The following is a 24,879-nucleotide window of genomic DNA, read 5'->3' as shown; positions in this document are numbered from 1 at the left end:
GCACCACTTGAATCGGCAGTAAAACGCAGTGGGGTCATTTTGGAAAAGCTGTCCATCATCCTGGTAAAAAGGTAAAAGGCGGGAATTCCTTTACCTACTTCGAGGGTGGACGGGGCGTGGCTCAGCGGGCGGAGCTTACAGGTGCTTTATAAAGGGAGAACCTTCAACTATGTTTCTCCAGGAGAGGAAGATAGAAACCGTGCGTCACAGTCAGATACAGATTACGCTCCAGTACATCATCAGTTCACCTCCAGGAAGGATTCTAGATTGTTTTCTGCTTTGGAATCTCTGAGCGCACAGCCTTGCTTTATCTTTGCCAAGCCCAGGAGTTAGGGTGGCTTGTCCTTTCCAGAAGCTGAGCTTCAACTGGGGCACCTGCTACGTTTATATTTGTAAGTGCTTCCTGTTGAGGTTTAGTGTCTGTAAAATGAGCATCGTGGCCTACCCAACCGGATTATTTTTTACGAGTAATTCAGTAAGCGTTACCTAGCATGTTTTATATGCCCCGTTTATGTTGTACACTGAGGCTACGTGATGGACCAAGGGAGAAAGTCTCTAGCAACCTTGTGTGCCTTTGGCAATGTGATTGTTACTAGTGCGTCTTTGTGGATATGTCCTCGTGCTCCTGCGCATCAACAACGCACCACCGGAATCGTCGGTAAAACGCAATGGGGTCGTTTTGAAAAAGCTGTCCATCATCCTGGTAAAAGGCGGGAATTCTTTTACCTACTACGAAATGTCAATGTCCTATGCTTGGCACATTAGGTGGTGGTAGCATGTCATGTTTTGTTTTCAAGTCTAGTTGACCAGACCTTTTAATCTATAAGGGTGAGGCCCACCAACCTCTCCCACATACAGTTCTGCTGTTAAGTGAAACCCAGAACCTTGTGTGTGTATGTTAAGTGTGTACGTCAAGGGGTTCCCTTACTAGTGGACAGGGGCTTACTCTAGCACTACAAAGCTGCTCTATTAGTTGGTAGTGTGGGTGAGCAGCCTTATGCTTATCAGAGAAGAGTGTCAGACACCTGCAAATACTACACAGTCAATAAATGAGACACAGCTCATTAAGGAGATCCACACCAATTTACAAACATATTAAGTATCGTATAGGCACCAGAGACAATATGATGAGGTAAGTACATTTTGGAAGAGAAATAATTTCAGTTTCAAAAGTCTACAGTGCATTTTTCAGAGGCAACAATGTAATGCTATGGAGGAAAAAACTAATACTGCATACAGGTATAGTACAGCAACTTACAATCTCCTGGGCTTAAGTTAAGTATGGGGTGAGGGCTAAAGCAGCATCAACTCTTTACCTCGGGTGGCACTGGGTCATCCGGGTGCAAAGGTGCTGGTCAGCATTGAGTTGGCAATGTTATCTTATGGGGAAAAACATGTTGTGCTGTCCGGCACTTCACAGCGACGCACTGGGCCAATCTCTGGACTAAAGTGTGGGGCAAGATCCAAGGCCACACCAACTGGGCATTTGTTTTGGGGGGGGGGGGGGGGGGGGGGGTCTGGGTGTAGAGGTGCAATACAGCATCAGGTGCCCAATATTAGTCAATGGCAATCGGTCTGGTTAAAAACCGGCTGCAAGTTTTGACTGGGGCGCCAGCCTGGCTGAACCAGCAAGTGGGCTCAGCTCTCAGGATACTTGGACACCTTAGGCCCTCTTCCCCATGGGCCAGGTGAGACTGGCACAGAGTAGTCTTGAGGTGTCAGATTTTTGTCACACAGAGTAAGTCGAGGGGACCTATGCGGCAGAGGTTGGTCCACTGTGGGCAAGTGCAAAGTAGGCTTTGTCTCTTGGGGGCCAGGGACCACTCTGGCACAGTTGGACAAATTCAGTTTGGGCTAGGTGGCAATGGTGCTTTTCGGAGGTCCAGAGTCCTCTCAGGTCTCTTGGGGTGCCTGCAGCATGCAGTTCTGCTGCTGCGCTGGAGTTCCTGGGTCATTGCTAAAGGCAGGCAGTCCTGCCAGGCTTTTGGAAGCACAACAGCTTGCAGGAAGAGACTACTTTGGCACAAGAACAGCAGACAGGCCGGCAGGACTGGTGCCAAGTCAGTTGCTTCTTCCTCAGTCTCTGCTTTCGCAGCTCTTGAGCCACCTTCTCCACAGGTCAGCAGGAATCCAATTTCCTGGTGGCATGGAAGTCTCTAAATACTGAATTTAGGGGAGCGTACGGCAGTAGCCAATGGGCTACTTACCCCAGAGGCCACTACACTCCTATAGGACCAATTCCTGTGGGAAGTGGGCATAACATTGTCCCAGAGTTGCTAATTTTCCCAACACCAACATGGCAGACTTCTAAATGTTGTGTTCACATCAGGCAGTTCACCTGAGGGATTTGGAGCGATGAGGAGTGGACACACCACTCTGAATACTAAATTCTACATTTCCCACCTGTTCAGGTGTCAAATTGAGAGGTGGGGGAATGACTGGAGGGGGTTGGGGGGGGGGGGTGGAGGTCTTACCCCCTGGGAAAGCCAAATCAGCACACCACGGGTGACATGCTTCTTTGAAGTCCCCTGCCTTGTAATGCACATATGCAGGTCATCCTGTTGGAAGCGATGTGTTAGCACCCCTGCCAGAGCAGGCGTTGTTCCTGTATGCCCAAGAACAAAGGCTCTCACCCTTGGGGGTCAGAAACCTGTCGGTAGCAGGTTAGTTAAAACTAGTCAGCTAGCACACTGGTTTCCAGGGGGTGCCTCTAATGTGCCCTCTGGGTGCATGTATTAATAAACCCATCAACGAGTCAGAGAGAGTTTATTAGCACAAGAGGTTTGATACCAAACATCCCTATTTTCAGTGAAGCCATCCTGTACGCTGGGGAACTCGTACTGACCAGTGTCCAGAACGTATACTTAAATTGCTTCCCTGTTCACTCACTACGTCTGAGAATCAACAAAGACATAGCAGGGGCATATCTGTTCTTGTAGTTATGCCCTCACATGTACCATAATGCACCATGCCTTAGGGTTAAAAGGCCTTCTGTAGGTGTGAGGAACATATATTGCATGCAGTGTTAGGTGACATGGCACACAGCCTGTGTGCCATGTCATGCTTTCACTTTAAGCTGCACCAAGACACGCAGCCTGCAATGGGAGTCTGCCTATGCTAGTCGAGGGGCTCCCTGAGGGTGGCACAATATGTGATGCAGCTCTGAGGGACCATGTTTGGTACACATGACCTAGGTATCAGGGGTACCATTTACTAGGGACTTACGGTGGGGTGCGCAAAGGTATGGCCGATTAGGGAACAACTGCACAGTTTTAGGGAAAAAGGTATAGGATTGGGGACCTGGTTAGAAGGACCCTAGTGCACTTTCAGTCAAAATTGCACCAAATACCAGGCAAAAAGTGAATGTGATCATGTCAAAAGGAGCACTTTCCAACATTCATGGGCAAGAAAATGAGTGCTCTGCAGTGTACTCAAGACTGCTATACGACCAAGGCTGGTATCCGACAGATAGTCTGTCATAGTTGAGAGGACATCACCAGAAGGCTGCACCATCAGCTGGACCAGAGGAGGTTCTGTCTGGCCTCCTATAAGCCTGCCTTCTCAGAAAAAGGAATGAGTCTGCATCACCCTGCAGGAGGGAATGATCTGAGGAGCAGAAGGAAAAAGACTGCCTGAAAGAGCGTACACAGATGCAACCAGTGACATTTTGCGCCACAGCTTTATAAAATAAGAGTGGCGCGAAAAAGTAATTTTTTTTGTTGCTTTATTCCTTGGAAGCAGTGGCAGCAAATTCAGGCAGAGGAGGGGAACACCGATAAAGAGGAGAGCACGAGTCATGTAAGTATTCCTCTTCCACGGCAGCTTATGGGGTTAAAGAGGGTCACAAGTTAAGCAACTAACAGCTCCTGCACATGCCACTTGCTGCATTCATTTAAAAAAAATAGGAGGCATGCTGCAGGGCTTCTGAAGAAGACTGCGCAACTTTTTATATTCGTGATCATGAAAGCGCATGGCATGTTTTGAGACAGCACTGATATCTGTTAGATAATATACAATTTAAAGCGTTCAAGAGTGTTTTTATATTTAATGATACTCTCAGCTAAGGCTGGAAAGGTCGAAGGATGGGGACTGCTTGTGTTACTGGAAGCCACTTTTGGAGCAGTGCACCAGTTCTGAAAGCACCTGGTACAGAGTTCCTTGTATATCCCATAGTTTTTAGGCAACAATAAAAGTTTCAAGATGCCACCTGCTGGAGAGAGATCAGAAGTTTGTCTAGTGGCAGTTTTGACTCAAAGGTAGCGTCGCACATTGGAATCTAACAGGCTCACTCAGACCTTCAGCCGCCCAAGGTTGATAAAACAAGTACCATCGAGATGGGTACTAATACAGCCTCTCATCACTGCCTTAAAGTTTAGATTATAGAGCGTTATAATTACTACTGATTGGCAGATGAAGTAACTGCATAGATGGTGCAACTTCATTGCCCTAGGCTAGTGAAACACAGGAGTTTTATCAGCACATCCCTAATGAAAGCAGATTTCTGAATGCAGCCCTCGCAAGACCGTACTTTAAAAATATCACACAAGAGACACTTCGAAAATACGGATTGTCTCAGAACACCGACAAAAGTTTTACTTATGCTTAGATACCGCCACTGTGAAATTTGTGACCATGGAGACCTTGTTGGGACATTCACCACAGAAAGAAGGGACAATAGCGGGCATGCAAAATGTGCATACATGTACTTTTATACATTTGCATAAGTTGTGTGTCTGTGCGCACTTATATGTGCATTTGTACATATGCAACCGTGTGTTTGTATGGTTGAGTCTAAGTTTGACTACGCATGTATGTGCGGTTTGTTTGCATCTATGCACATGTATTTTTGCATTTGTCAACATGTTCATCTGCAAGATAATTCTGGTGATTAACGGACCTGCTGTAGAGCGATTGGAGTGGTCTAGTGGCAGCTTTAACTCATAAGGTAGTGCAGAGGGTTAAAGTGCCTGCAGCAAAGAACATGTACCATGCAAATCACCGAACAGTATTATCTGTGTACAGCTTAGTGGGATACTGCTTTTGTCACAGATCCCCTTTTGTTACTGTGCAGTTCATAAGTTACAATCATATGTTTATAGATTATATGGTTTTTCCTGTACATCACAGTTCAAAACAAATAACTGTACATTCTCTTAGAAACAGCAGTGTGAACATTGACATTGGGAAACAGTTAAACAGTACTCATCACTCAGCTTCGTTCCAAGTAGTAAACTTCATTCAAGTTTCACTCAGAGTGTGTTTGTGCAGGGCTGGTCGCTAGTCTGGTGTTGTGTTTACATGGTTTGCTTAGGTAATTATGTGATACAATTTTACAAGTAGGGTCTTCACCTATAAACCATTGCGTTCCCTGGATCAGATCAATCCCAACATGTAAGTGCAGCATGCTCATGTCCCGAAAGACGATAAGGTAACATGAAAAGTGATGATAAAGTGAACAAGAACAAAAAAGAAAGAAAAAAGAAAAAAACTTAACAGCAACTGGTCTCAGAGGGGGGTCTCGCAGGAGATTTCCTAAGGGATTGTGAGAGTGATGAGGGATATAGGTGTGCCAGTGTCTCGAGGTATTCCAGAGCTACAATCTTAGTGTCCATGTATGTGCTTGTCATGTTCTTTAGGTTTGCATGTGTTAGAGTGGGGTTTGCCCTTCACAGCAGGACCAAAGCATGGGGTACTTCAATCGCCAGAGAAAGGGGGGGCACTCTTGGAAAGGGATAGTGAGGGAATCATCGAAGGGCCTAACAAAGATTGGACTGCCCTGGTACACTGCAAGCTCATCATTTACTATGCTTTAAAAGCTAATACAGTTGAATGTATAATGAAGTATGTGTTGTAGATGGTGCCATATTTGCCCACATTTTCTTGGGAGAACCCCTAAGCCCTCCTTATAGTGGCCAGGCTCGCTTGCATTTCTTGGTGCACTTAGCCTAGGCTGCAGCGCACAGAGACCTTTTACTGCCGCACACAGTGGAAATAAATTAGAGGGAACATTGGATGCAACCATGCTGCAATTGGTCTCCTGTTCCCTCTCCATGTTTCCCAATAAGAATAGCAAAATACTACATACAACTATGTACCTGATTGGGTCAGTGCTGCAAGTGCATCGCTATGCAAGTCAGCCCGATTGGGGCTACAACCTCAGGACCATGGACATCTCACGGAGGATGGCTAAAATTGCCCAGTTGTCTGTATGGTGCAAGTTGGACCGAGACTGCCTTGTGGTGTGTGTCCACACGTGTCCAGGAACATGCTGTGACTTCGAGGACACCAGTACAGTATATCACAGAGCAGGCTAAACAACATCTCTTACAAGGAAAAGCCAGCTGCAGAAGACATGAGCTAAACAGCTGCTGGATACAATTTTTCAAGGCACATTAAATTAGCAACTGCAATCAACTGTGTGCCCTTGTACAAAAAACACTCCCACATCTTACCTCCTTCAACTTATTCAGAAGGTCTTCTGTCTGCTTCTGCAGCTTCTCATTGGACAATTTCAAATTGTTCACCTGCTCTTCTAGGCGGGTAACCTCTTCCTTCTTGTTCCATGTATGTGAATGCAGCCTGGCCAGCTGTGAAATAGAGATTATTAAATATCTTTCCACTGTTGCCCCTCGCTTGAATTGGTTGGATGTGGCTCTTGTACATTCTCTTCCTAAGAGAAACGACCTTCTCTGTGGTGTTCATTAAATGAAGCGCACTGAAGTCCTTTATGGTGAGCAGCGCTGCAAAAAAAGTAAATCAATAAATGGTGCATCACGGAAGTGTGAAGGATATCGTTCCAGTCTCGGGGTCCAGTTCATTTTCTCTGCATTTCTCATTTCCTGGTAATAGGGTGTTCTCTCCTTCCGGGTTGCATGTTCCCCGATAATGACCTGGTATGGGTGCATTCCTCGGTGGTGGCGCAGAGCCCAGGCTCCGTGGCTGCTCTCAGCGGAGACAGGAAGTCCCTGCAAAGTTTCGATTCTGGATATTTATGTCACGCTTCCTTAATGGATGAAAAGTGAGCCCTTGCGCCGGGGAGATATCGCTTCACGGGTGTGTGCCATAGACTGCAGGGACCCGAGGCTGGTGAGATATCACTTCATGGGTGTGTGCCATAGACTGCAGGGACCCGAGGCCGGTGAGATATCACTTCATGGGTGTGTGCCATAGACCGCAGGGACCCGAGGTGGGTGAGATATCACTTCACGGGTGTGTGCCATAGACCGCAGGGACCCGAGGCCGGTGAGATATCGCTTCACGGGTGTGTGCCACAGACTACTGGGATCCGAGGCCGGTGAGATATCACTTCATGGGTGTGTGCCATAGACTACTGGGATCCGAGGCCGGTGAGATATCACTTCACGGGTGTATGCCATAGACTGCAGGGACCCGAGGTGGGTGAGATATCACTTCACGGGTGTGTGCCATAGACAGCAGGCAGCCGAGGCCGGTGCGATATCACTTCAAAGGTGTGTGCCATAGACTGCAGAGACCCAAGGCCGGTGAGATATCACTTCACAGGTGTGTGCCATAGACTACTGGGACCCGAGGCCGGTGAGATATCACTTCATGGGTGTGTGCCATAGACCGCAGGGACCCGAGGTGGGTGAGATATCACTTCACGGGTGTGTGCCATAGACTGCAGGGACCCGAGGCCGGTGAGATATCACTTCACGGGTGAGTGCCACAGACTACTGGGATCCGAGGCCGGTGAGATATCACTTCATGGGTGTGTGCCATAGACTACTGGGATCCGAGGCCGGTGAGATATCACTTCACGGGTGTATGCCATAGACTGCAGGGACCCGAGGTGGGTGAGATATCACTTCACGGGTGTGTGCCATAGACTGCAGGGACTGAAGGCCGGTGAGATATCACTTCACGGGTGTGTGCCATAGACTGCAGAGACCCGAGGCCAGTGAGATATCGCTTCACGGGTGTGTGCCATAGACTGCAGGGACTCACAGATGGTGAGATATTGCTTCACGGGTGTGTGCCATAGACTGCAGGGACCCGAGGCGGGTGAGATATCACTTCACGGGTGTGTGCCATAGACTGCAGAGACCCGAGGCCAGTGAGATATCGCTTCACGGGTGTGTGCCATAGACTGCAGGGACTCACAGATGGTGAGATATTGCTTCACGGGTGTGTGCCATAGACTGCAGGGACCCGAGGCGGGTGAGATATCACTTCACGGGTGTGTGCCATAGACTGCAGGGACCCAAGGCCGGTGAGATATCACTTCATGGGTGTGTGCAATAGACCGCAGGGACCCGAGGCCGGTGAGATATCACTTCACGGGTGTGGACCAGACCCTGCAGGGACTCACAGCTGGTGAGATATCACTTCACGGGTGTGTGCCATAGACTGCAGCGACCCGAGGCCGGTGAGATATCACTTCACGGGTGTGTGCCATAGACTGCAGGGACTCACAGATGGTGAGATATCGCTTCACGGGTGTGTGCCATAGACTGCAGGGACCCGAGGCGGGTGAGATATCGCTTCACGGGTGTGTGCCATAGACTGCAGGGACCCGAGGCGGGTGAGATATCGCTTCACGGGTGTGTGCCATAGACTGCAGGGACCCGAGGCGGTGAGATATCGCTTCACGGGTGTGTGCCATAGACTGCAGAGACCCGAGGCGGGTGAGATATCACTTCACGGGTGTGTGCCATAGACTGCAGGGACCGGAGGATGGTGAGATATCACTTCATGGGTGTGTGCAATAGACCGCAGGGACCCGAGGCCGGTGAGATATCACTTCATGGGTGTGGACCAGACCCTGCAGGGACTCACAGCTGGTGAGATATCACTTCACGGGTGTGTGCCATAGACTGCAGCGACCCGAGGCCGGTGAGATATCACTTCACGGGTGTGTGCCATAGACTGCAGCGACCCGAGGCCGGTGAGATATCACTTCACGGGTGTGTGCCATAGACTGCAGGGACTCACAGATGGTGAGATATTGCTTCACGGGTGTGTGCAATAGACTGCAGAGACCCGAGGCGGGTGAGATATCACTTCATGGGTGTGTGCCATAGACCGCAGAGACCCGAGGCCGGTGAGATATCACTTCACGGGTGTGGACCAGACCCTGCAGGGACTCACAGCTGGTGAGATATCACTTCACGGGTGTGTGCCATAGACTACTGGGACCCGAGGCCAGTGAGATATCACTTCACGGGTGTGTGCCATAGACTGTAGGGATCCGAGGCCGGTGAGATATCACTTCACGGGTGTGTGCCATAGACTGCAGGGACCTGAGGCCGGTGAGATATCACTTCACGGGTGTGTGCCATAGACTGCAGAGACCCGACGCCGGTGGGATATCGCTTCAAGGGTGTGTGCCATAGACCGCAGGGACCCGAGGCCGGTGAGATATCGCTTCACGGGTGTGTGCCATAGACCGCAGGGACCCGAGGGCGGTGAGATATCGCTTCACGGGTGTGTGCCATAGACCGCAGGGACCCGAGGCGGGTGAGATATCGCTTCACGGGTGTGTGCCATAGACTGCAGGGACCCGAGGCGGGTGAGATATCGCTTCACAGGTGTGTGCCATAGACTGCAGGGACCCGAGGCCGGTGAGATATCGCTTCACAGGTGTGTGCCATAGACTGCAGGGACCGGAGGATTGTGAGATATCACTTCATGGGTGTGTGCAACAGACCGCAGGGACCCGAGGCCGGTGAGATATCACTTCACGGGTGTGGACCAGACCCTGCAGGGACTCACAGCTGGTGAGATATCACTTCACGGATGTGTGCCATAGACTGCAGCGACCCGAGGCCGGTGAGATATCACTTCACGGGTGTGTGCCATAGACTGCAGGGACTCACAGATGGTGAGATATTGCTTCACGGGTGTGTGCAATAGACTGCAGAGACCCGAGGCGGGTGAGATATCGCTTCATGGGTGTGTGCCATAGACCGCAGAGACCCGAGGCCGGTGAGATATCACTTCACGGGTGTGGACCAGACCCTGCAGGGACTCACAGATGGTGAGATATCGCTTCACGGGTGTGTGCCATAGACCGCAGAGACCCGAGGCCGGTGAGATATCACTTCACGGGTGTGGACCAGACCCTGCAGGGACTCACAGCTGGTGAGATATCGCTTCACGGGTGTGTGCCATAGACTGCAGAGACCCGAGGCAGGTGAGATATCGCTTCACGGGTGTGTGCCATAGACTGCAGGGACCCGAGGCGGGTGAGATATCACTTCACGGGTGTGTGCCATAGACTACTGGGACCCGAGGCCAGTGAGATATCACTTCACGGGTGTGGACCAGACCCTGCAGGGACTCACAGCTGGTGAGATATCACTTCACAGGTGTGTGCCATAGACTGTAGGGATCCGAGACCGGTGAGATATCACTTCACAGGTGTGTGCCATAGACTGTAGGGATCCGAGACCGGTGAGATATCCCTTCACGGGTGTGTGCCATAGACTGCAGGGACCTGAGGCCGGTGAGATATCACTTCACGGGTGTGTGCCATAGACTACTGGGACCCGAGGCCGGTGAGATATCACTTCACGGGTGTGTGCCATAGACTGCAGGGACTCACAGACGGTGAGATATTGCTTCACGGGTGTGTGCAATAGACTGCAGAGACCCGAGGCGGGTGAGATATCACTTCATGGGTGTAGCATAGACAGCAGGGAGCCGAGGCCGGTGAGATATCACTTCATGGGTGTGTGCAATCGACCGCAGCGACCTGAGGCCGGTGAGATATCACTTCACGGGTGTGGACTAGACCCTACAGGGACCAGAGGACGGGGATATATCACTTCATAGGTATGTGCCATAGACTGCAGGGACCTGAGGCGGGTGAGATATCACTTCACGGGTGTGTGCCATAGACTGCAGAGACCCGAGGCCGGTGAGATATCACTTCACGGGTGTGTGCCATAGACTGCAGGGACTCACAGATGGTGAGATATCGCTTCACGGGTGTGTGCAATAGACTGCAGAGACCCGAGGCGGGTGAGATATCACTTCACGGGTGTGGACCAGACCCTGCAGGGACTCACAGCTGGTGAGATATCACTTCACGGGTGTGTGCCATAGATTGCAGAGACCCAAGGCGGGTGAGATATCACTTCACGGGTGTGTGCCATAGACTGCAGGGGCCTGAGGATGGTGAGATATCACTTCACGGGTGCGCTATAGACAGCCAGTGAGCTATAACTTCACGGGTGTGTGCCATAGGCTGCAGAGACCCGAGGCCGGTGAGATAACACTTCACAGGTGTGTGCCTTAAACTGCAGAAACCTGAGGCCGGTGAGATATCACTTCGCGGGTGTGTGCCATAGACTGAAGGGGCCGGAGGATGGTGAGATATCACTTCACAGGTGTGTGTCATAGGCTGCAGAGACCCGAGGCCGGTGAGATATCACTTCACAGGTGTGTGTCATAGGCTGCAGAGACCCGAGGCCGGTGAGATATCACTTCACAGGTGTGTGCCATAGACTGCAGAGACCCAAGGACGTTGAGATATCACTTCATGGGTGTGTGCCATAAACTGAAGGACGGTGAGATATCACTTCATGGGTGTGTGCCATAAACTGCAGAGACCCGAGGCCGGTGAGATATCACTTCACAGGTGTGTGTCATAGGCTGCAGAGACCCGAGGCCGGTGAGATATCACTTCACAGGTGTGTGTCATAGGCTGCAGAGACCCGAGGCCGGTGAGATATCACTTCACAGGTGTGTGCCATAGACTGGAGGGACCTGAGGACGGTGAGATATCACTTCACAAGTGTGTGCTATAGACAGCAGGCAGCCGAGGCCGGTGCGATATCACTTCAAAGGTGTGCGCCATAGACTGCAGAGACCCAAGGACGGTGAGATATCACTTCACAGGTGTGTGCCATAAACTGCAGGAACCTGAGGCCGGTGGGATATCACTTCGCGGGTGTGTGCCATAGACTGAAGGGGCCGGAGGATGGTGAGATATCACTTCACAGGTGTGTGTCATAGGCTGCAGAGACCTGAGGCCGGTGAGATATCACTTCGCGGGTGTGTGCCATAGACTGAAGGGGCCCGAGGATGGTGAGATATCACTTCACAGGTGTGTGTCATAGGCTGCAGAGACCCGAGGCCGGTGAGATATCACTTCACAGGTGTGTGCCATAGACTGCAGAGACCCAAGGACGGTGAGATATCACTTCACAGGTGTGTGCCATAAACTGCAGGAACCTGAGGCCGGTGGGATATCACTTCATAGGTGTGTGCCATAGACTGCAGAGACCAGAGGACGGTGAGATATCACTTCACGGGTGAGTGCCACAGACTGCAGAAACCTGAGGCTTGTGAGATATCACTTCACAGGTTTGTGCCACAGACTGCAGGGACCCGAGAGTGGTGAGATATCACTTCAGAGGTGTGTGCCATAGACTGCAGGGACCAGAGGATGGTGAGATATCACTTCACAGGTGTGTGCCATAGACCGCAGGGACCCAAGGCCAGTGAGATATCACTTCACAGGTGAGTGCCACAGACTTCAGGGACTCGAGGCGGGTGAGATATCACTTCACAGGTGTGTGCCATAAACTGCAGAGACCCAAGGATGGTGAGATATCACTTCACGGGTGTGTGCCATAGACTGCAGGGACACGAGGATGGCGAGATGTCACTTCACAGGTGTGTGCCATAAACTGCAGAGACCCAAGGATGGTGAGATATCACTTCATGGGTGTGTGCCATAGACTGCAGGGACCCAAGGCCGGTGAGATATCACTTCACAGGTGTGTGCCATAAACTGCAGAGACCCGAAGCCGGTAAGATATTACTTCACGGGTGTGGACTAGACCCTACAGGGACCAGAGGACGGGGATATATCACTTCATAGGTATGTTCCATAGACTGCAGGGACCTGAGGCAGGTGTGATATCACTTCACGGGTGTGTGCCATAGACAGCAGAGACCCGAGGTCGGTGAGATATCACTTCACAGGTGAGTGCCACAGACTCCAGGGATCGGAGGATGGTGTGATATCACTTCACAGGTGTGTGCCATAGACTGCAGGAACCTGAGGCCGGTGAGATATCACTTCACTGGTGTGTGCCATAGACAGCAGGGATCGGAGACCAGGGAGATATCACTTCATGGGTGTGTGCCATAGACTGCAGGGACCCGAGGCCGGTGAGATATCACTTCACGGGTGTGCGCTAGATGCAGCATGGACCGAAGGCCAGTGCGATATCACTTCACGGGTGTGTGGCATAGACTGCAGGGACTCGTAGCCGGTGAGATGTCACTTCATGGGTGTGGGCTGGACCCTACAGGGGATTCGAGGCCGGTGAGATATCACGTCATGGTGTGTGCCACATACTTCAGTGAGCCGAGGCCGAAGACATATCACTTCATGGGTGTTCAAGATGCTGCCGTGACCCAGAGACATATCACTACACAGATCCTGCAGGGACTCACAACCAGTGAGATATCATGTGACGTCATTGGTGGGTGCCATAGACTTCAGGGACCCGAGGCTGTTGAGATATCACCTCACAGGCGTGTGCCATAATTTCCAGGGACCCGGGGCCAGTGAGATATCACCTCACAGATGTGTGCCATAGGCTCCAGGGACCTGGGGCCAATTAGATATCTCTTCACAGATGTGTTCCTGGCGATGCAGAGACCAATGGCCAGTGAGAAATCACTTCACAGGTGTGTACCATAGTCCCCAGGGATCCAAGGCCGGTAAGATATCACTTCACAGATGTGTTTCATATGCCCCAGGGACCCAAGGCCAGTGAGATATCACTTTACAGGTGTGTTCTGGGCATCGCAGAAACCAAAGCCTGGTGAGATATCACTTCAGAGATGTGTGCCATAGGCCTCAGGGACCCGAGACCGGTGAGCTATCACTTCACAGATGTGTCATAAGCCCCAGAGACCCAAGGCTGGTGAGCTATCACTTCACAGATGTGTACCATAGGCCCCAGGGACCCTAGGCCGGTGAGATATCACTTCACAGATGTGTCAAAAGCCCCAGAGACCCAAGGCTGGTGAAATATCACTTCACAGATGTGTGCCATAGGCCCCAGGGAGCCAAGGCCGGTGAGATATCACTTCAGATGTGTGCTCTGGGTGCCAAAAAGACCCAAGGCCGGTGAAGTATCACTTCACAGATGTGTGCACAAATGTTTGCCATATGCCACAGGGACCTAAGGCCGGTGATATATCACTTCACAGATGTGTGCCATAGGCCCCAGGGAGCCAAGGCCGGTGAGATATCACTTCAGATGTGTGCTCTGGGTGCCAAAGAGACCCAAGGCCGGTGAAGTATCACTTCACAGATGTGTGCACAAATGTGTGCCATATGCCACAGGGACCTAAGGCCGGTGAGATATCACTTCACAGATGTGTGCCATAGTCCCCAGGGGCCCAGGGGCGGTAAGATATCACTTCACAGGTGTGTACCATAGGCTCCAGGGATCCGGGGCCAATGAGAAAATTGCAGTGTCAACTTTTAAAACAGATAATTGCCAATATTTCAAAAACTGTATAACTTATCGATTTCAAACAAATCACTATTGATATATGTGTGAAATACGAATCTATTGAAGTACTTACTTGAAACTTGAACTTTTGTGGCTCTAGAAATAAATTAGGGAAATATATTTTTTCTATATAAAACCATTGGTCTGGAGTTAAGTTATTGAGGCCCTCATTATGTCTTTGGCGGATTTCGGTCACAAGAAGGGCGGAAATCCGGCTGAGGCCGTACTGGCGGATGGAGGTAAGGTGGCGCTGCTACCACCAGCAGCGCCACACCAGTAGACCGCCGTCAGTTGTATTATGAAAAATAATACGGCCTGGCGGTGTTCTGCTGGTGGTAGCAGTGCCCCATCCCTGCAAGAAGACCCCTGGATACAGGTAAGTCAGGTTTCCGACAGGGGAGGGGGGTGGGGGGTGTTGTGTGTGTGTGGGGGGGGGGGTGCATGTATGTGTGAGTGTGTGCATGAATGCGAGTGTGTTTCGTGTTTGCATGCGTGTATGCAAGTGTGTGAGTGCATGTATGAATGGAAATGTGAATGCGTGTCTGCGAGTAAGTGTTGATGTGTATGCGGATGTGGGCGTGAATGAATGCATGCATGTATGTATGCATGTATGTCTGTGTGAGTTAGTGTGTGTCTGCATGTGTGTATGGGGGGAGGTTGGAAGGGAAGGCGAGCTTGGATGAAGGGGGGCCGGTGGAACAATAGCGGCCGCCGGGCTGGAGATTGTTATCTCTAGCCCGGCGGCTGCTACCGCCATGGTGGTCGGAGGGGTACATTGGCGGGTTGGCTTCAGCCAACCCGCCAATTGTCATAGTGTACCGCCGGCCTGTTGGCGGTCCTACCGCCACATTATCTGCATCGGCAGGGGTCATATTGACCCCCTGAGTGTGTGCTTCTTCTGTTGCTTGTGTGTGTACAACAAATGCTTTGCACTACCCGCTAATTAGCCTAACTGCCCGACCACACTACCACAAAAGAGAGCATTAGTATTATCTACTCTGTCAAGCCTCTGGGAACCCCTGGACTCTGTGTACACTGTATCTCATTTTGATATATTATATTCAGAGCCAGCTTCCTACACCGAGGTTTTACAAAAGAGTCTGACTAGACCCAAAACAGTATTGTGAGTGTATTACACGGTGAGGTCGCATAACCACACCATATAATACACCACTTTCCTCACATTAGTGCCTAGCAGTGGGATCCAGAACCTGTGTTTTGCAGTAGCAGACCATGAATACCTGAGTAGCCACCTAAAATCCACCAAGTGAAAATCTAAGCAAGAAATGAAAAATAAATTGCCAAGTTCTTATTCTCAAATAATCCCAGAGTTTAGCAACTTTCAAAAGTTTATAAAAGTTTGGTAAATGTTTGTCGAAGTCACAACAATTTGGAAAACATGGAGTTCAAATTAGCCACCCTGTTCTCCTTGAAGATCAGCTTGGACATTTCCAAAAGGAAGGAGGATCTGCAAAAGGCCCTTTGATCTTAGGAACAAACCCAGCAAACCCAAGCACTACTTGAGAGTGAGAGAACTCCTGACAGTGGGAAAGAATATGATAACAGGAAGGCCATTGAGGAGGAGGATGTAGGGGACAACAACAGCCTAGCCCCCATTGTCTGTTCGAGGCACCCCTCTAAATCTGACAGTGAGAGTACCTCAGGTTCAAGAAAAGGCCTAAAAACATTGAGGCCCAGATGAATTTCCTAGAAATCGAAGAGAGGAGACTGACCCTGAAAGAAAGAAGGTTGCAGCTGGGCATCATAGTGGCAGCAATCAAACCGAGGTAAGTGCAAGGGCTACCTATGTTCCCAGATTGCTCACAGGTATAGTTCCCTCATATGTAGAGGGGGATTACAATGATAAGTGTCTGGGTGGGTACCCCCTACTCGGGGTCCTTCTGAGAACTAGTTCCATAAATGGGGAGAGACAGGCTCATGACACTACAGGTTGAGATGGCCTAGTCCTATCCACACATGAAGGAATTCTGTGGGCTCACCGGTGATAAAATGCAGAAAGACGTCTATATATTTTTTCAGAAAAAACAAGGTTAAAGTGAAGGTAATAGCTTTGCTTATAACACCACATGCAGTAATGCACATTCAAATGTCATGACATCACCCTTGATGTGACAGATGCAATTACAAATGTTGTAAATAATCTTACAGATGAGATTGTGTATTACAGTAAACTTGACATTATGATGACAATACCTTATGAATTTCAGTGGATTTTTTAGTTTTAATATGAAACCATGACTTTTCTTTAATTCTGTTTTTTAAGTATATTTCTGAGGTTAATTGTAATTTTTGTAGAGAATTTCTGAGTTTTATTTTAACATAAACAAAGATAACTTTAACTTCTATGAAAGTATACCTACCGTGCTGCACACGGCCGCATAGGCTTGGACACATGCTGGACTGTCTGCTTGGCTCACTTATATATCTGGTACCAAAGGCTGTGTGTAACAGAAGGTGGTCTGGCGCAGGCCATATGCTGCTAGCATCCAAGACCCCCTTACAGAGTCTGTGAACCTGACAACAATTGTTTTATTTTTATTTTAGGTCAGGGTAAAAATTGGGGTCCTTTTGGGGCCCTCCTTCACTTGAGTCAGAGGTTGAAGGTATGCCTACCGTATCTCTTTATAGCTCATTTAATTTTTTTTCAAGCAATAATGCCGGATTTAGAGTTTGTCAGAGAGAACAGAGTACCCTCTTTGCCAAACTGAAGGTCCGCCCGCCTCATTTAGAGTTAGTTGGACCTTCAGTATGTCAACAACATATACTTCCAACCGCCCAACAGAGTAATGGCCATCAGAGGCTTTGCCATTTGTCCGTCCACCCTATTTTGAGTTAGTGGACACGTGAAAAGTCCATCACCGGCTGGTAAAATGACCCTCACACCATAGGATAAATTTCCCATGGTGAGGAGGTCATTGCTTTTTTTACTTTCAAAAACAAAATCCCGCTTAGGGATTTTATTTTTTAAAATAAAAAAAAGTTGAAAGTTTGCATCAGACTTTAAATACATTTACAGGAACCTCTGTGATGGCAGTTCCTGGAAATGCAAGATATGTCTGCTGGGCCAGTAGACATCTCTAAATTTGGCGGGCGGATTACCCTTGCCATGGTGGGAGTAAAGTTCTCTCCCATGGCAAGGGTACGTTATCCATCATTCAAACTCTAAGTCAGGCCCAAAGTCCCTGAGTCCTTTTATTATTTTGCATTTGGTCATTCTGACCTTTGCACATAAATGTTAAAAATTTTCAATATACTTTGAAGGTGGGTTAAGAGAATGGGGGAGCGGAGAAAACGTAGGCGAGAGGTATTGAGTGCCCATGAGTCCTGAGGATAAAGGGAGGTGTGGATGCTATTGCATGTGACTGTGATTGGTAATCCCATGCAGTAGTCAGTTTAGATTGAGTTCTTCTGCCTATGGCAGCGTATGGTTGGTGTTTTTTTAGGCATGTGGTTGTGCGGGTATGTAACAGTGAGGGGTTAGCGAGACCCATACAGTGAAAGATGGAGTTGATGGTTATCAGTTCTTGTCCTTGCGTCTATACTGGCTTCCTTCGACTGACGATTAATGACATGGGATGGATGGGTGGACATGGGCGTTCCTGTCTTTCGGGGAGGGGATGAGCTTATTTCTTCTAAGTTTTCGCACTCCTGCATTTTCCATCACATGTGAGGGTTAGCAGGGAGAGTTTTGATTTTCAAATTTTCTTTGCAGTCTTGAAGAGTGCTGCATATTTCTGTGTGATTTCCTTAGGTAATCTCCGAGCAGCACCAGGGTGTCTTTTTGTTTTGGACTTTCATGTGCGTTCGCATATAAAGTTGTCCAGGTAAGTAAGTCTTTCTGCACTAAGAGTACTAGTCACACTTTTTGAGTGTCATTCGAGTCCCTGGGTCCTGTAAGGGCATCTAAAACATTTTTATGAAGTTACAAGCAGGTACGCAGAAGGCTTCTGGGCTTTGGACTAGGCTTTGAGCTCCCAGATCCAAATGGATGATGGGGAAACAGATCTCCCTTGTTCATTCTGGTTTGAGTATTTTTTCTACTTTAGTCTGAGGACGGTCTATGAATCATCACATAACGTTTGTGCCCCCCTGAAAACATTCTTAACACTTCAATTTCTTGATCTACTGATGCATCTATAGAAACCTCGTGATGACAAACCCAAATCAGAAAAACCTCTTTATTGGAATGTTTTGTGTTATGTTATGCCTGTTTGCATAGCACATTTGTCACCTGTGAGGGTGTCCAGGCAGACTCGGATCTCCAGGGAAGGGATGACTTGAAGAGCCATGTCTTTGGCTTGTTTTGGGACTCTAGAAGATTTGAGGAGGCTCTGATGTGCTGTGGCAGGTCACTCAAGGCTTTGGGGAAGGTGTAAGAGAAGGTGCGATCTCCAGTTCTGTTCATGTGTATGTTAGGTACTTGTGCTAGTGAGCATCCGGTAGGTCGGAGGTGTCTTGGGGGTGGTGAAAGAGTATGCAGCTATGAAGGGAGGTGGGACCTATGTTGTGTAATGTTGTGTGAGCATGTGGGTAGTTTGACTTGAGTGCGCTGTGTATGGGGACCCCTGAAGTAGGTTTTTTAAATATTTGTATTGACAATCTTACTTAGCTAAACAGGAAATCAAGGGTGAGACATCAGGGTACATAAAATCCAATCTTGTTTGAACAGCAGTGTGCATAGCAAGAGTATTTGTATGTCTTCTCATCGATTGTATGCCCTGGCATCCCAGTCTCAGGGTCAGGCTAGATTCAAAGATTGTCTTTTTTTAGGTAAATCAAAAGTTAGTACAGTTACTAAACTACAACGTGCCCTCTCCCTAAGAGACTCACCACTGTTGCAATAATTGGTACATTGTGTCATGCTTATGGATAATTGTTGTGTGTTGGGTATTTATCTGACTGTGTGTTGTGAAACAGGAGTGGTAGGGTGGCACATTGCATTGCTGTATGCTGGTTCGTGTTGTAGGGGGTCAGATAAGAGTCTCAGTCAGGGGGATCTAGGAAGGTCTAGTGTTGTCATCGGGGGCAGGAAAGTCTTGAAGGATCATTTGCCAGTATGCGGCCAGTGACTATTTCTGCAATGTGTGTTTCTCCTCCTGGTGGACAGCGGTGCACTCCACCTGTTCCCATGTAGTTACCTCAGCTCACCACTGAAGTAATGACAGGGGTAGCAGTGATTTCTATTTCACATTCTGCATTGTTAGACCTGACAGCCTTAGAGTGGTCATCCTCCAACTTTTTGCCTGCCGTCCTCCTCTTTTCTGACACTGCTTTTGCTGGTTTTAGGACTCTGCCCCACCTGCACTCATCTGCGTACTGAATGGGTCTTCCTGGGCTGGGAGGGTGGAGGGCCTGCCACTTACATTTCAAAGGCTAGTGGCCTGCCCTCACACAATGGACTGCCAAACCCCCTACTGGGACCCTGGCAGAAAGACCTGTACTGAAAAGGGACCTTGTGCACTTCAAAACCACTCTTTGAACTTTTCCCCACTTCAAAGGTGTTTTTTGGGTATATAAACTGGGTCCCTGATCCCACCAACTCAGACACTTCTAGACCTGAACCTACAACCTGTCAAGAGGAACCGCCTGGCTGCCCAAAGGACTCATCTGGACTACTTTGCTGTGAAGGACTGCGCCCCTGCTGCCCTGCTGCCCTCTGACTTTGTGAGAAGTGCTCTCCAAGAGCTTGGATTGAGCTTGCCTCCTGTTTTCTGAAGTCTCAGGGCCAAACAAACTTAATCTCTTCAAGGAAATCCTTGTGTTCCAAATATCGACGCTCAGCCTACCGGAAATGACACATAGCCTGCCCTGCACCAAGAAAAGCAGCCTGACTTCCGAGTGAAGAATCGAGGCATCGCCTGCCTTGTGGCGAGAACTTCGACACATATCCCTACCGGATCAACGCACAGCTGAACAGGAAATGACGCAGCCCGACTTCTTGAGTGAAGAATCGACACAGCGCCTGCCGTGTGACAGAAAATTAAACGCATCGCCTACCAGATTGACGCAAAGCCCGTGACTTCAGCCCGCATGCCCAGGATTTCCACACATCGACCTTGGGTGTCAAAGAGAAACCCTCATCGCAGTAAGGAACCATGACTGCGCGCCGGAAATCGGCGCAAAGTCCCTTGCAGTGTGGAAAGAAACAACGCATCATCTGTGCTGCGCCGGAAATTCCAACACACACCGTATTTTTCCACGCATCTGCACCTCTGTTGTCCCCATACATGTAATTTTTTACGCAAACCAGGTACTTTGTGAAACCAAGAGACAACTGTTGATTTCTAAGATTTAAGACTCTTTTCAATCTGCAAAGTGGTATCTCAACTTGTGCTTATTGAATCTTTATCGTTTTGTTCTTAATTTAATCAGATACATATCTTATATTTTTCTAAACCTGTGTGGTGTAGTTTTGTGGTGTTTTCACTGTGTTACTGTATGATTTATTGCACAAATACTTTACACATTGCCTTCTAAGTTAAGCCTGACAGTGCAGTGCCAAGCTACCAGAGGGTGGGCACAGGGTAATTTGGGTTGTGTGTGACTTACCCTGACTAGGATTGTGATCCCTATTTGGACAAAGGTGAATTCCTCTGCCAACTAGAGTCCCCATTTCTAGCATGCATGCTTTACCAGAATTAGGGCGAGGTCCATGAAGTGGTTTATTGCTTTCTTAGGTCTGGGCCAAGGAAATAGGGTCTGGCAGTCATTGTTGTGATGTGTCCAATCTATCCCTCCCAGTCGCCCGGGCTTCTTCTGACAGTGTAGATAAATCCGGTGTAGGCATTGAGGGATCATGTAGGCTCTGTGTAAGCTACAATATTGAATATATTTGAAACAGAAGTTGTGAGGTATCTTAGTTGGTACTTGGGTATTCTAGAGCATTGAGTCACTCTGCATCGTGGAATTCTTGTCCCAGAGCATCGTCCCAGGTGCTTCACAATTTGGAGAGTTCCATGAGGGGATTCCCTCGTAAAAGCCTAGTAAAGCCATGTCACCAGGTGCCTGCCATGTCTCAACTAGTTGAGTGTGTGTAGTAGCAGGTTTTAAGTTGGTTCTGGATCCTTTACCACCCCAATGTTGCAGCAAGATTGTCCTGGGTGCCCCGTAAGACAGAAAGACCCTGCTCGGGAGGTTGTAGCATTCAAGGAGGTTACAGAAGGACATCAATGTCACATCGGTGAAAAGGTCACCCAAAGTAGTAATACCGGCCATCTCCCAGGGTTGCAGATGCAGCCAGTGAGGGCTTGATTGCCTATTGGAAGCTCCTTCAAAAGGGCCATTGGGGAGTAGAGCTGGGAGATCACTGTCCCGGGGGACCCCCATTTCAGACACTCCTGGGCCATCCTCATAAGAAGTGATTGCTGGTTTCTCGGCTGGTGATGGCCCTAGCAGAGCTCTGTCTGAGAGAGGCCCATCTCGTCCATATAGTATCCAGCCAACCAGAGGGCCACCGACTGGAGCTGAGCCTCAAGTTAATATTTTCATTATGCATTGTGGGACATTGCAAAGTATGCAGAGTGGACAGTGACCGGGAGATTGAAGAAGATGTAGAATAGTCAGGGAGCATCACCGTCTTTGACAGTGTGATACAGTGGATACAGATAACAGCAGGGTAATCCAAAAGTCTACCTGGATTCGAGAGCCTCTGAAGTTCTTTGTGATGGAGAGATGTAGATGTGGCAGGGTAGATTGAGGCCAAATCTAGCTGCAGCATTTTGGATGGTTTGGAAATTTCTGCACATAGTGTGTTGCCGTAGTCGAGTCTGCTGGTCATCAGGGCCTGCGTTACTGTTTTCCTGGTGTTCTGTGGTAGTCAGTTGAAGATTTTCTTTAGCATCCTCATGATGTGGAAGCAGGTGGGGGTCACTGTGTTTTTCTGGGCTGACATGTTGAATTTGTCATTGAGAATGATTCCTAGGTTTCTGGCGTGGGCAGTGAGCAATGGTCTAGAGCCGAGGTCCGCTGGCCACCAGGAGAAATCTCACATGGAGGTCTTCCTTTTGAAGATCACCACTTCGGTTTCGTCTGTTTTGAGCTTGAGGCAGTTGGATCTCATCCAGGTGGCCAAAATGATCATGCAGATGGGTAAGTTGCTTTCTTGTCCATCAGGGAGAGTATCAATTGAGTGTCGTCGGCCTACAAAAGAATGTTGATGCCATGCGATTTGATAAGATCTGCCATTGAGATCCTGTAGATGTTGAACAAGGTCAGGCTGATAGATGATTCTTGGGGGACACCACAGATGGGTCTCTTGTCTTCCGACGTGTAGGGTAGAAGGCTGTCTCTTTGTGTTCTTCCTGTAAGGAAGAAGCAGATCCAGTTGTGGACAGGTCCTTGGATGCCCGTTTCATGTACTCTTCTGATGAGGGTGGAGTGGGAGACCGTGTCAAAAGCCACTGAGAAGTTGAGCAGGATGAGGGCCACTGTTTCTCCTCGGTTGAGGATCATCCTGATGTTGTCAGTTGCAGCAAAGAGGGTGGTTTTGGTGCTGTGGCTGGGTCTAAAGCCTGATTGAGTAGTGAATAGGAGCTGGTGTGTGTCATGGTGGGGGGTGAGTTGCTTGTTGATAATTGTTCCATTACCTTGGCCCATATTTATACTTTTTGACGCTAAACTGCGCTAACGCAGTTTAGCGTAAAAAAATTTAGCGCCGTCTAACGCCATTCTGAAGCGCCATGCGGGCGCCGTATTTATGGAATGGCGTTAGCCGGCGCAAGCAGACCGGCGCTGCCTGGTGTGCGTGGAAAAAAACCACGTAGACCAGGCAGCGCCGGCGTTGGGAAAAAATGACGTTAGGGCGTCTTAAAATGGGGCAAGTCAGGTTGAGGCAAAAAAATCGCCTCAACCCGATTTGCGCCATTTTTTTACGACGCCCAGACGCCATTTCATGACTCCTGTCTTAGTAAAGACAGGAGTCATGCCCCCTTGCCCAATGGCCATGCCCAGGGGACTTGTGTCCCCTGGGCATGGTCATTGGGCATAGTGGCATGTAGGGGGGCACAAATAAGGCCCCCCTATGCCACCCCAAAAAAATAAAAAAATATAAAAAATTATACTTACCTGAACTTACCTGAATGTCCCTGGGGTGGGTCCCTCCATCCTTGGGTGTCCTCCTGGGGTGGGCAGGGGTGGCAGGGGGGGTCCCTGGGGGCAGGGGAGGGCACCTGTGGGCTCATTTTGAGCCCACAGGCCCCTTAACGCCTACCCTGACCCAGGCGTTAAATAGTGGCGCAAATGCGGGGTTTTTTGACCCGCCACCTCCCGGGCGTGATTTTTGCCCGGGAGTATAAATACGACGCATTTGCGTCGCCGTCATTTTTTTAGACGGGAACGCCTTCCTTGCATCTCATTAACGCAAGGAAGGCGTTCACGCAAAAAAATGACGCTATTTGCCCATACTTTGGCGCTAGACGCGTCTAACGCCAAAGTATAAATATGGCGTTAGTTTTGCGCCGAATTTGCGTCGAAAAAAACGACGCTAATTCGGCGCAAACTGAGTATAAATACGGGCCCTTGTTTGGGTCGGAAAGAAGGGAGCTCGAGCTGTAGTTTGCCAGCTGGGTGGCTCTGCTGAAGGTTTCTTCAGTAGTGTGTTACCACTGCGTGTTTCGAGGTCTCAGGAAACGTTGCTGTGGTGATGGAGAAGTTCAGGATGCAGATGAGTTCTTCCGTGATTGGGGAGGTGCCTGTGCTGAAGATGTGATGGTCGCAGGGGCTTGTCAGGGCACCGGAGTGGATGGCTCCCATGATGTTGTCTGTCACTTCAGTCCAAAACTGTTTTCCAAGCCATCAGGATGTTTCCAGGATCTGTGGGTAATAGGCTGGCAGTGAGGTTGGTGGGGTCCAACTGCAGGGCGAAATTGTTGGAGATGGTTTTGATTTTGTGCTGAAGAATTCTGGTAGGTTGCAAAAATCTTGCGACGGGGTGATGTTGTTTGCGGTGGAAGCTCGTTCAGCAGTCTTTGACAATTGTGAACATCTATTTGCATCTATTGGTGCTGTTTTCTATGTGTTCTGCTAGGGCCTTCTTTTTGGTTTCTCTGATCTGCTGACGGTAGCATGTCAGTGCCGCTTTGAAGGTGACATAGGCCCTCATTCTGACCTTGGCGGTCGGCGGAGAGGCGGCGGTCGGACCGCGAACAGACCGGCGGTATAAAAAATGGCATTCTGACCGCGGCGGTCACCGCCGCGACCGACCGCCACTTCCCCACTCCGACAGCCACGGCGGTCATGACCGACGGGCTGGAGTCTGCGCACTCCGGTCCGGCGGTCGACCCAAGACCGCCAACGGTATCATGACCCTGCTTACCGCCGCAGTTTCTGGCGGTCGGGAACCACCATGCGAACCATG

At 49.4% G+C, this 24,879-nt stretch overlaps 1 protein-coding gene across 1 annotated transcript in view; it reads left to right on the top strand.

Annotated features, from left to right (window-relative positions):
- The first annotated feature begins 6,997 nt into the window (after positions 1-6,997).
- Positions 6,998-24,879, top strand: part of LOC138278601 (uncharacterized) — a 124,029-nt gene continuing 106,147 nt past the window's right edge. The window contains exon 1 of the mRNA XM_069219262.1: positions 6,998-7,086. The gene's annotated coding sequence lies outside the window, so the exon portion shown is untranslated. The remainder of the gene's footprint in view (positions 7,087-24,879) is intronic.

The sequence above is a fragment of the Pleurodeles waltl genome, chromosome 2_2 (assembly GCF_031143425.1).
Source record: "Pleurodeles waltl isolate 20211129_DDA chromosome 2_2, aPleWal1.hap1.20221129, whole genome shotgun sequence".
In the NCBI taxonomy this organism is placed as follows: Eukaryota; Metazoa; Chordata; class Amphibia; order Caudata; family Salamandridae; genus Pleurodeles; species Pleurodeles waltl.
The sequence above is the reverse complement of the archived record's forward strand: the minus strand, read 5'-3'. Positions and strand labels throughout refer to the sequence as shown.